A 10,542-nucleotide genomic window follows, 5' to 3' on the forward strand; every position below is an offset into this window, starting at 1 on the left:
TTATTTATTTATTTATTTATTTATTTATTTATGATAGACAGAGAGAGAGAGAGGCAGAGACACAGGCAGAGGGAGAAGCAGGCTCCATGCCGAGAGCCCGACGTGGGACTCAATCCCGGGACTCCAGGATCGCACCCTGGGCCAAAGGCAGGCGCTAAACCGCTGAGCCACCCAGGGATCTCTCTTGATAGAGTTCTGCTTTAAGAAGCTTGTTGTTGGGGTACCTGGCTGGCTCACTTGGTGGAGCATGTGACTCTTGATCTCGGGGGTTGTGAATTCAAACCCCACATTGGGCATAGAGCTTGCTTTAAAAAAAAAAAAAAAGAACAAACTCATTGTTGCCACCACCTATGCCTCACTGTCTAATCTCCTAATCCAGCTTCTAGCAGTAAGAAGGATATGTCCCTGATGTCTCTGTTTTTCTCTCAGTGGGTTTGAATCTGGGTAGGGCAAAAAGGGTACATGTATTGAGCTCCTAAAACCCTAATACTTACTACCTCAAGTGTTAGAATGAAGATTAAATGGTTTAAGTATTTACAAAACCCTTGGAATAGAGCCTGGAACATATTAATTGCTCAATTAACTTAGATAATTATAATAACAAGCATTACATGTTTTAATAGCTAATGGAGTCAGTCCTTCCTCAATGCTTCCTTTCCAGAATTTTTCCTAGCTATTTTCACACGTTTACTCTTCTAGATGAATCATTTAATTAATTTTTAAAATATCCTGTTCAGATTTCATTAAATGCATAAGTAATTTAGAAAAAAAAACCAGACATTTTAATGATGTTAGGTTTTTCTCCAAGAATAAAGCTTGGACTCAGATCTTCCCTTTGTGCTCCTTTTCTTCAAGTAGAACTTATACAATCCTTACTAAATTTATTTCCTGGTATTTTACTGTTTTTTCTTAAATGCTATTAGGAATCAAGTCTTTTCTTCAGATACATATTCAAACCAGTTAGTATATATTTATGTCTATATATAGGCAATTGTTTTTTTTTTTTTTTTGAGATTTTATTTATTTACTCATGAGAGACACAGAGAGAGAGAGAGGCAGGGACACAGGCAGAGGGAGAAACAGGCTCCATGCAGGAAACCTGATGCAGGACTCGATTCCAGGTCTCCAGGATCACACCCTGGGCTGAAGGTGACGCTAAACCAGTGAGCCACCTGGGCTGCCCTGTTTTTTATTTTAATAGCCTTTATTTTTTGGAGCAGTTTTAGGTTCACAGCAAAATGAAGCAGAAGATAATAGAGATTTCCCACACATCCCCAGCCCCCACACATGTACAGATTCCCCATTATCAACGTTCCCCACCAAAATGGGACATTTGTTACAACTGATGAGCCTACACGGACACATCATTGTCACCCAGGGTCCATTAGGCTTCCCTCTTGTACATTCTGTGGATTTGGACAAATGCATAATGACGAGTATATCACCTAGACTAGTTGCACTTGGTTTTTAAACAGTAATTTTTTTTTCGATTGACACTTTTAGCTTTTCCAACAATCTAAAAACAGTGGAATTTGGCCTCTGCACTTCCAACAGTTACCCACTTATTTATGTGTCCTAATTGCATGGCTTAGTTCCCCCAGAGCAGCACTAAAGAGTGGTGACATGAAGTCCTTGCTTCGTTCCAGAAGTTAATGGGAATGCATCTCATGTTTCTATTCTAGAGAATAGAATGCTGGCTTTTGGTGTCATATATTTATACATATTTTATCACATGGAAGCATAAAATCTATTCCTATTTTAATAAAGTATTTTTCTAAAATTAGGAATGGATGTTGGATTTTATTAAATACCTCCTTAGCATCTATTGAGATACTTATTTGGTGTTTCTCCTACAGTCAATTCATTTGGTGAAAGATGGGATTCTCTACAATTCAGCAAACAAGGCTCAGAGAGGTCAAGTCACTGGCCTAGGGTCACACAAGGGGCAGGTGGCAGAGCTGGTGTCTCTTTCTCTGAGCCCATGCTCTTTATCCCTGCCTCCCAAGGCTGCCTGTTCTGAATGCTGGTGATCTCAAAGCTCCTGGGTCACCACCCTGCACCCCTGGTCCCCTGCCAGGCCTTACCCACTGTCCACATAGCCTCTGTGGCCCCCACACCCCAACTCTCCTGAAGGAGATGCAGGCCCAGGTCAACAGCCATCCACATCTCACCCATGAACACAGGTTCAACCCTCTGGAGACAGGCCTAGGCTGAGCAGGAGGTATGGAGAAGTCCCGGGTCACAGAAGGTAGAAGAAAGAGTTTTCCAACAGGCCTGAGAAAAGAGGAAGGAGCATGTGGCTGCCTCCGGGCAGAGGCATGGTTTCAGGGAGGTGGATTTAAAGCAGGCATACTGAGGGCAGGTTCGGCAGGTGTCTGGGCTCAGATGAAGGGTTCACCCTGGCCATCCCAGGACCCTGCCCCTTGCTTTGCTGTGTGACCTGGACAGGCAGGCCCGTGCCTGTGTGTGCTGACTGGGGCACAGAGCCCAGTGAGAAAGGCTCGCAGGGCTCTGGGCCTATGCACCAGGCAGGCAGCTGGCCCACTCTGCTGTCTTCTCTGGGTACCCCCTCCAGGTGGGGGCCTCTCTGGCCCCCAGCTGGAACAGCTGAGCCAGGAGATGTCTCAGAGCCCCAATGGGACCGGCATTTATCACTGAGACTCTGCCACAGGCCGCACATCTTGCCTGCATTCTCTCATTTAACTTTAACTTACTGTAATCAAATCCTCAGAGTCCTCCTACCTGGAAGTACACAGCGTCCTCTCGGTGTTGAATGCTTTACAGACCATTTTATAGATGAGGAGTTGAGGCTGAGGGAGGGACCAACAGCTTACCCAGGGTTGTTGGGGGGGGGGGGGGGCAGGGGGGCAGAGAGGTCAATCAGACTGCAACGTCAGCATTTCAGCTTCCTGCAGACTTTCTGAGGCCTGTGCGAGGTGACCCTGTCACTTGTTGGCCACGCCAGTGCAAACAAGTGGCGTGGGGGTTGAGGAGGGCCTCCTGGGACTGAGCCCCATTTTGCATATGACAAAACTGAGAATTCAGACCTCTGGGCCTGCCTGAGATCCCAGAGCAAGTGAGCAGCGGGAGCCAGATTCAAATGGGTTTGCTTGAGGTTGCTACTCCAAGTGGTGACTTGTCCCCTCCTGGGAAGGAAGGGCCACACCAGGTTCCTTTCTCCTGTGGTCTTCGGTGTCGACCACTCTCAAATTGTCCACCTGGGGGCGCTGGATAGCAAGGCTGGGGCCTGAGCTTGGCCGAGCTCTCCTCCCCATCTCCGAGGGCCCCACCATTCCCTCCCCCTGCCTGCTCACCTGCAGCTCCTTCTCACCCACCCAGCAGCCTGGACAAACCTGCAGGTGTCCTCTTTGGCTCACCGTCCCGTCCTGAGTGTGGGAGGCCAGACCTATGCTGCTCAAGATGGCACTTCCGGCCTCCATCAGGGCCTGGGCATCTGGTTCCCCTACCTTGCAGGCCTCTCACCTGGCCAGCTGGGCCCTTGGCCATGTCCCTGCACCTCTTCCATCTCCAGAAATCCTCCTTTTTCTTCTTCAACTTCGCTCTAAAGCCAGGGTTCAGGCAGGACGAGGTGGCTGTGAGCTCATGGGGGCCGCTCCAAGGCTCACAGGAGATGTTCGGCCTTCCCTTCTCCGTAGTGCTCCCCCATCTCCAAATCTATGACCACCTGTTTCTGAACCTGAGACGCCCAGACCTTCAGCTCCTCGAGAGCAGGCCCATGAAGACCTCCTCTGTACAGTGTGCTGAGTGCACAGATAGTACAAGGCCCCCTTGTGGGTAGGCGTGTGTGTCCAGACAGGACAGGGCCTCTGGGGGACAGGCCACCTGGAGATCTGTGGTTGGGTCCTCCGCTCCTGCCATTCCCAGGACTGGAAGTGGACTGTGGGACTTGGCTTTCTGCTAACCAGACTCCAAAAAGCGGACCAAGAACCCAGAGAAGCCAGGCCCTATTTCACACGGATGGTCACTTGTGTGGGTGGCCTGCCCAGGGTTGCCACTGAGGGGCGTGGGAGGCCTTCGGGCACAAGCCCAACACCATTCTGTGCGAGGCACTTCCGGGTTCACTGAGCAAGCTCTTTGCCACTCCCCTTGGTGTGCAGGCGTCCCACTGGGGCTGGGGTCATTTAGCACTATGTGGACATGGCATTAACTCATGTTAATTAGTTCTCGTCCATGGTGAGAAAGTTCCTGCCTTTTCAAGTCTCTTTCCAGCCTCCTAATTATGTGGAGAGAAAGCCTCGGTTCAGTGGATGGCCTTTATGGCTCTGGTGGGGCGCCCTTTTCATCAAGGAAAGAATAGCACCCACCCCACTCCACCCCTACTCGCCGCAGGGCTCTGGGCAACAGTATCCAGCTAGAATTTAATCACATTATTTCCATTGTGCTTATCTTTATGGTTATTTTCTATTTCTGGTAAGTGATACTTGCTCTCTACTTGGGATGACACAAGGGTTTTTTGTTTTTGTTTTTGTTTTTGTTTTTTTTCCCAAGGAAAACAGTGAATCAATTCAAGGACATCACAGAAGAAGTAAGACTCAGATGGAACAGACCTCTCAGAATGCCTTCTTTTTTTTAAGATTTTATTTTTATTTATTCATGAGAGAGAGGCAGAGAGACACAGGCAGAGGGAGAAGCAGGCTCCCTGCAGTGAGCTTGATGTGGGACTCGATCCCAGGACCCCGGGATCACGCCCTGAGCCAAAGGCAGACGCTCAACTGCTGAGCCACCCAGGTGCCAGGTCCATGTCCTTCTTAACACGACCCTGGGAGGTCCCCCCTCACAGAGGAGGGAGTCCAACCCACAGACGTGGTATGTGGCACGTCATCCTCTCCGCACTGCAAATGGGGAAACAGACTCCAGCTGAGTGATTCACCTAAGGTCACAGAGCCAGTGGGTGGGTGGAGGGTCTGGACCTTGAACCCAAGTCCATCTGACACTGGGACCTGTGTTTTTTCCTTTGCATAGCTTCCAGTATGATGAGAATCTGAATCCTCCTGAATCCTGAAGGCTGACTCCTTGGGAATCCACCCTCAGGATTCTCTCTCTCTCTCTCTCTCTCTCTCTCTCAATCATTTCTTGTTCCATGATGTTCCTTGTTGGTGCCATAGCGAGAAGCATGGAAAAAGGCCCACATTGCAAGTTCACAGCCAGCTCTGGGGTGACTCATGCCTTCCTGTGAGCCTCAGGGAACAGAGCTGTTAACCCTGCCCATATCCCACATAGGGCTGCTGTGTAGGTCCTGGGACCTCACTGTGCTTCCCTCCTCTCCTTCATATAGGGTCTCTGTGTCCTCATAATGTACCTGGAGCTCAGGATGCCGTCATGTAGTCAGCTCTGTGACCTCCACAATTAGGAGCATGGACAGACCATGGACGGTCAGTTACTGAGGCAGTTCGCTGAATTAGAGAGCCCTGAGCAGCAAGTGGCACCTGTGTGCCTTCAACAGTTTGCTTAGACATGTGTGAGGGGACATCCCCTCGGAATCTGTTGGTGAGGACCCAGACCCTTCTGAGCCTGGGGCTGCTGCTGGAGGTGGGATCGCGCTTCTCACATAACCCACTCCCATCAAGCAGCATCTGTGACTTACAGGCGTGGCCCCCAAAGTGGAGCGAGACCATGTGCACCCAGGGCCCTTCCAGATTTTGAGGACTTCCTCCCCGTATTGAGGAGCCAGCCCATTCACCTCGTTTGCAGAAACAGCTTAAGCAACTGGCTTCTATCACACTTTTCTGCCGGATTCGAGTTCATTCTCACAGAAACCACTATACTTTTTCTGTTTTGCCCTCAAGTTTCAACAGCTTACATAACAATTACACTAGGGGTTACAATCTCCAGGGTAAAACAGGCACAAACTGGTTTGAAGACAAACAATCTGTATCTCTCTCAGTCAAGTGGGGGTGACCTTGAGAGAGGCCAGATTGCCACTCCGGGCACCCTGTGGGCATGGAGAGATGGGGCACCAGTGAGGGGAGCAGACTCTACCTGTGTTTTTTGTCACCTGTAGGGACTCTGGAAACCTCTTCATAGCCAAACGGGGATGGCACCTGCCCTGCATCCCCCAGGCCTTGTACATAAACACGTGTCCCCAGTGGTCTCCACTCCTGGTGTCCAATAGTTGTGACAGCACACTCGCCGGTCCCCTCCCCTCCTCACACACCAGGACCCCTCCACCCACCCAGAGTGGTGGCCCTTTATCCTTTTGCCCCATTTTCATCCTGCACCTGGTCACTGAACATCTCTGGGGATTGATGGGGTACCTGCCCCATTATTGAGTTTCATGGAGCCCCATTCTTTTCTTTCTATCAAGGCTGGGACTTGGGTAAAGTAAGAGAGGGACACCCCTCAGGCCCCAAGTTGAAGGGGGGGCGCCCAGAAGCAGGAATCAAGACAAACAACCCAATTAATAGTGGGCATAGGGTCTGAAGAGACATTTCTTCGAAGAAGATATGCAAATGGTCAACAAGCCCATGAAAAGAGGCTCAACATCACTAATCATTAGGCAAAGGCAAATCAAAAGCACACTGAGATACCATCTCACAGCCACTAGATGGCTGCAACCAGAAAGACCAGCGATGACAAGTGCCACCAAGGATGTGGAGCAGTTGGAGCCCTCCAACATTGTCGGTCAGAATGGAAAATGAGGGGATTCCTGGGTGGCTCAGTGGATGAGCATCTGCCTTTAGCCCAGGGCGTGGTCTTGGAGTCCCAGGATCGAGTCCCACATCAGGCTCCCTGCATTGAGCCTGCTTCTCCCTCTGCCTCTCTCTCTCTCTCTCTCTCTCTCTCCCCCATGAATAAATAAAATCTCTTAAAATAAATAAATAAATAAATAAATAAATAAATAAATAAATAAATAAATAAATAAAAATTTAAAAAACCAGAATGGGAAATGGTGTAGCCACTTTGAAAAACAGTTTGGTGGTTCCTTAATAAGGTAAACACAGAATTACCCCAAGGTCCAGTAATTCCACTTATAGGTATATTCCCCGAGAGGAATGAGGACATATATCCACACAAAAATTTGCACACAGATGTGCATAGCAGCATTAAACATGATAGCCAACAAGGGCAGACAACCTAAACATCCATAAACAGATGAATGAATGAATAAAGCATACGTCCATACAATGAAATGTGTTTAGCCAGGCCAAACCTTGGTTTCTTTTTTTTTTTTTTTTTTTAGATTTTATTGATTTGAAAGAGAGAGAGAGGGAGGGAGAGACAGAGAGAACATGAGCAGGGGGGAGGGGCAGAGGGAGAGGGAGAAGCAGGCTCTCCGCTGAGCAGGGAGCCTGACATGGGGCTGGATCCCAGGACCCCAAGCAGACACTTCATGGACTGAGCCACCCAGGTGCTCCCAGACCTTGGTTTCTATGCCATTCTCTGGTAAAAAGGAATGGAAGCTCCTTGGAGAAATGGTTGATTCTGGGACTAAAACAGGATCTGTACAAGATGAGCCTGGATCACCTCGTAGTGCCAGGAACTACAGACACGCTTAAACATACACATGCTGTGTGCTGAAGGGGCACGGGCCAACAAAAATTACCAATGGCCAAAGCCGAAATGATCTGAGTGAAAGAAGGAAAAAAAGAAAAGAAAAGAAAAGAAAAAAGAAAAGAAAAGAAAAGAAAAGGAAAGAAAAGAAAAGAAAAGAAAAGAAAAGAAAAAAGAAAGAAAAGAAAAGAAAAGAAAGAAAAGAAAAGAAAGAAAAGAAAAAAAGAAAGAGAAAAGAAAAGAAAAGAAAAAAGAAAAGAAAGAAAAGAAAGGAAAAAATAAAAGAAAGAAAAGAAAAGAAAAGAAAAGACCCAAATATAGCCATGAGGGATGCCTGGGTGGCTCAGTGGTTGAGTGTCTGCCTTTGGCTCAGGTCGTGATCCCGGGGCCCTGGGTTCCCCGCGGGGAGCCTACTTCTCCCTCTGCCTGGGTTTCTGCCTCCCTCTCTGTCTACCTGAATAAATAAATAAAATCTTTTTTTTTTTTTTTATTTATGATAGTCACAGAGAGAGAGAGAGAGAGAGAGAGGCAGAGACACAGACGGAGGGAGAAGCAGGCTCCATGCACCGGGAGCCCGATGTGGGATTCGATCCCGGGTCTCCAGGATCGCGCCCCCGGCCAAAGGCAGGCGCTAAACCGCTGCGCCACCCAGGGATCCCTAAAATCTTTAAATATATATATATACATATATATAGCCATGAGTCCATATTGATAGAAATAGATGATTGACTAAATAAATAAACAAGGGAGAGGGGACAAATCTCCCAGGCAGGAGGATTCCAGATAACTTATGTAGATGCCCCAAGGAGGTGAGCAGAACTGCTCAAGTGAGGTGGTGAACAGAGGCTTCCTCCCAGAGTACAGATGATCTGACTGGATCTTTCCAAGAAGTCCATGAGGTGCACACCAGATTGTCTCCATTTTACAGATGAGGACACTGAGCCTCAGAGCGGCCAAGCTCCAGGTCACACGGCTAGTCAACAGGGAGCTTTTCAGCAGCACCTTGAGGGAGTCCTGGCCTGTTCCCCGCTGTGCACCCTTGTATCTCACAGGGGTGAGGGGTATACTTGGTGCTCAGTAAAATTGTCAGATGAGTGAAGGAGGGAGAGGACAGAAGCAGAGATGGAGAGATTGCATTAGTGACCAGGTGCTACCTGGAGCCACTGCTGTGGGGCTGTGTGACTCCGGGCAGCCCCTGGACCTCTCTGAGTCTGTCCCCATCAGTGAGATGGCGACAGGCTTTCCTGCCTCATCAGTTGATGTGAGGATAAAGTGAGGTCACTGGTGTGTACTGGATATGAACCTCATTTCATGCACACAGTTGGACAAGAAACTCTGACTTCTGTTTTCTCAAAGGCAGTTTCTGTGTCTAAGCCCTCATTCTGCCAGACGGGTAGGAAACAAGCTCAGCTCTGGAGTCTCAGGAGTTTCCGGGCCGGGCGTGGCAGGGGGTGGTATCAAGGGCAGGGGGCTGGCCCACTAGTTTTTGCTAGAATGCCTGTCTTCACAAAACAGCATAAGCTGGCTGAAACTCCTCGCTGCCTCCTCATCCCTATAGGGCCCATGCGCTTTTCTTTTTTTTTTTTTTCTAAAGACTTTATTTATTTATTCATGAAAGGCAGAGAGGCAGAGACACAGGCAGAGGGAGAAGCAGGCTCCATGCAGAAAGCCTGATGTGGGACTCGATCCTGGGACTCCAGGATCATGACCTGAGCCAAAGGCAGTCACTCAACTACTGAGCCATCCAGGGGTCCCCCTTTTTTTTTTCTAAAGATTTTATTTATTTATTCATGGAAGACACAGAGAGAGAGGCAGAGCACAGGCAGAGGGAGACCCATGGGCTTTTCTAGGGAGACTACCCAAGTCTGTTCTCTGGCATTGTGGCTGGACCACTAGGGAAGCAGATGCAGTTAGAAACATCTCATCCTGGGATCCCTGGGTGGCGCAGCGGTTTGGCGCCTGCCTTTGGCCCAGGGCGCGATCCTGGAGACCCGGGATCGAATCCCACGTCAGGCTCCTGGTGCATGGAGCCTGCTTCTCCCTCTGCCTATGTCTCCGCCTCTCTCTCTCTGTATGACTATCATAAATAAATAAAAATAAATAAATAAATAAAAACTGAGCAGAGGACACCAGCTCACACGTGCAACTTATCTGCTGGTTTATCTTATGGGCATGTGGTGGCAGGAAGGCTTGCAGCAACTACAATTCCCACCGCATCTCTTAAAAAAAAAAAAAAAAGAAACATCTCATCCTGTCATGCAAGAACCAAGCAAAGGTGGAAGTGGAAACTCAGCCTGACACCCAGTATGACCTCCCACCAAGCTCTGGATCCCAGCGTGGGGTAGAGTAGGGGCATCTCCCAGAGGGGGCACCTCTCTTTAACACACAAAGCATCCTATGGGCCAGCAGTCATGGGGGCTGGGAGCAGGTCTTCTCCACACCTCCCTTGGCCTCCTGCCACTTGCCCCAGTCCTGGGTCTACCTGGAAAAAGGTAAAATAAGGACTGGGAGCCTTATTTTTTTAAAAAATATTTATTTATTTATTCATTCATTCATGAGAGACACAGAGAGAGACCGAGACACAGGCAGAGGGAGAAGCAGGCTCCCTGCTGGAAGCCTGATGCAGGACTCGATCCCAGGACTCCGGGATCAGGAAGCCTGATGCAGGACTCTCCACCCCAGGACTCGGGGATCACGCCCTGAGCCCGCGCAGACGCTCAACCACCGAGGCACCCAGACGCCCCCGGACCGGGAGCCTTTATCCCCCTGCGCGTTCTCACGGAGCTCTGTCCATGCTGAGCTCCCTACTCCAGACAGGCTGCTGGCTTTCGGCCCCGCCCTTCCCCGGGACGGTGAGCACCGGGAAAAGGAAGGAGGAAGACACAGGGGAAACCAGAGAGAAAGCAGAGCCCAGATCAACGTCTCCGGTGCTATCTCCGCAAAGACAAAACGCCTGGCACCGGTGGCGCCCGGCTTCTTCCTCTGCATCAAAGCCCGCAGCCTTCCGAGGTTCCCAGAGCACCCTCCCAT

Source organism: Vulpes vulpes, chromosome 16 (genome assembly GCF_048418805.1).
Source record: "Vulpes vulpes isolate BD-2025 chromosome 16, VulVul3, whole genome shotgun sequence".
NCBI lineage: Eukaryota > Metazoa > Chordata > Mammalia > Carnivora > Canidae > Vulpes > Vulpes vulpes.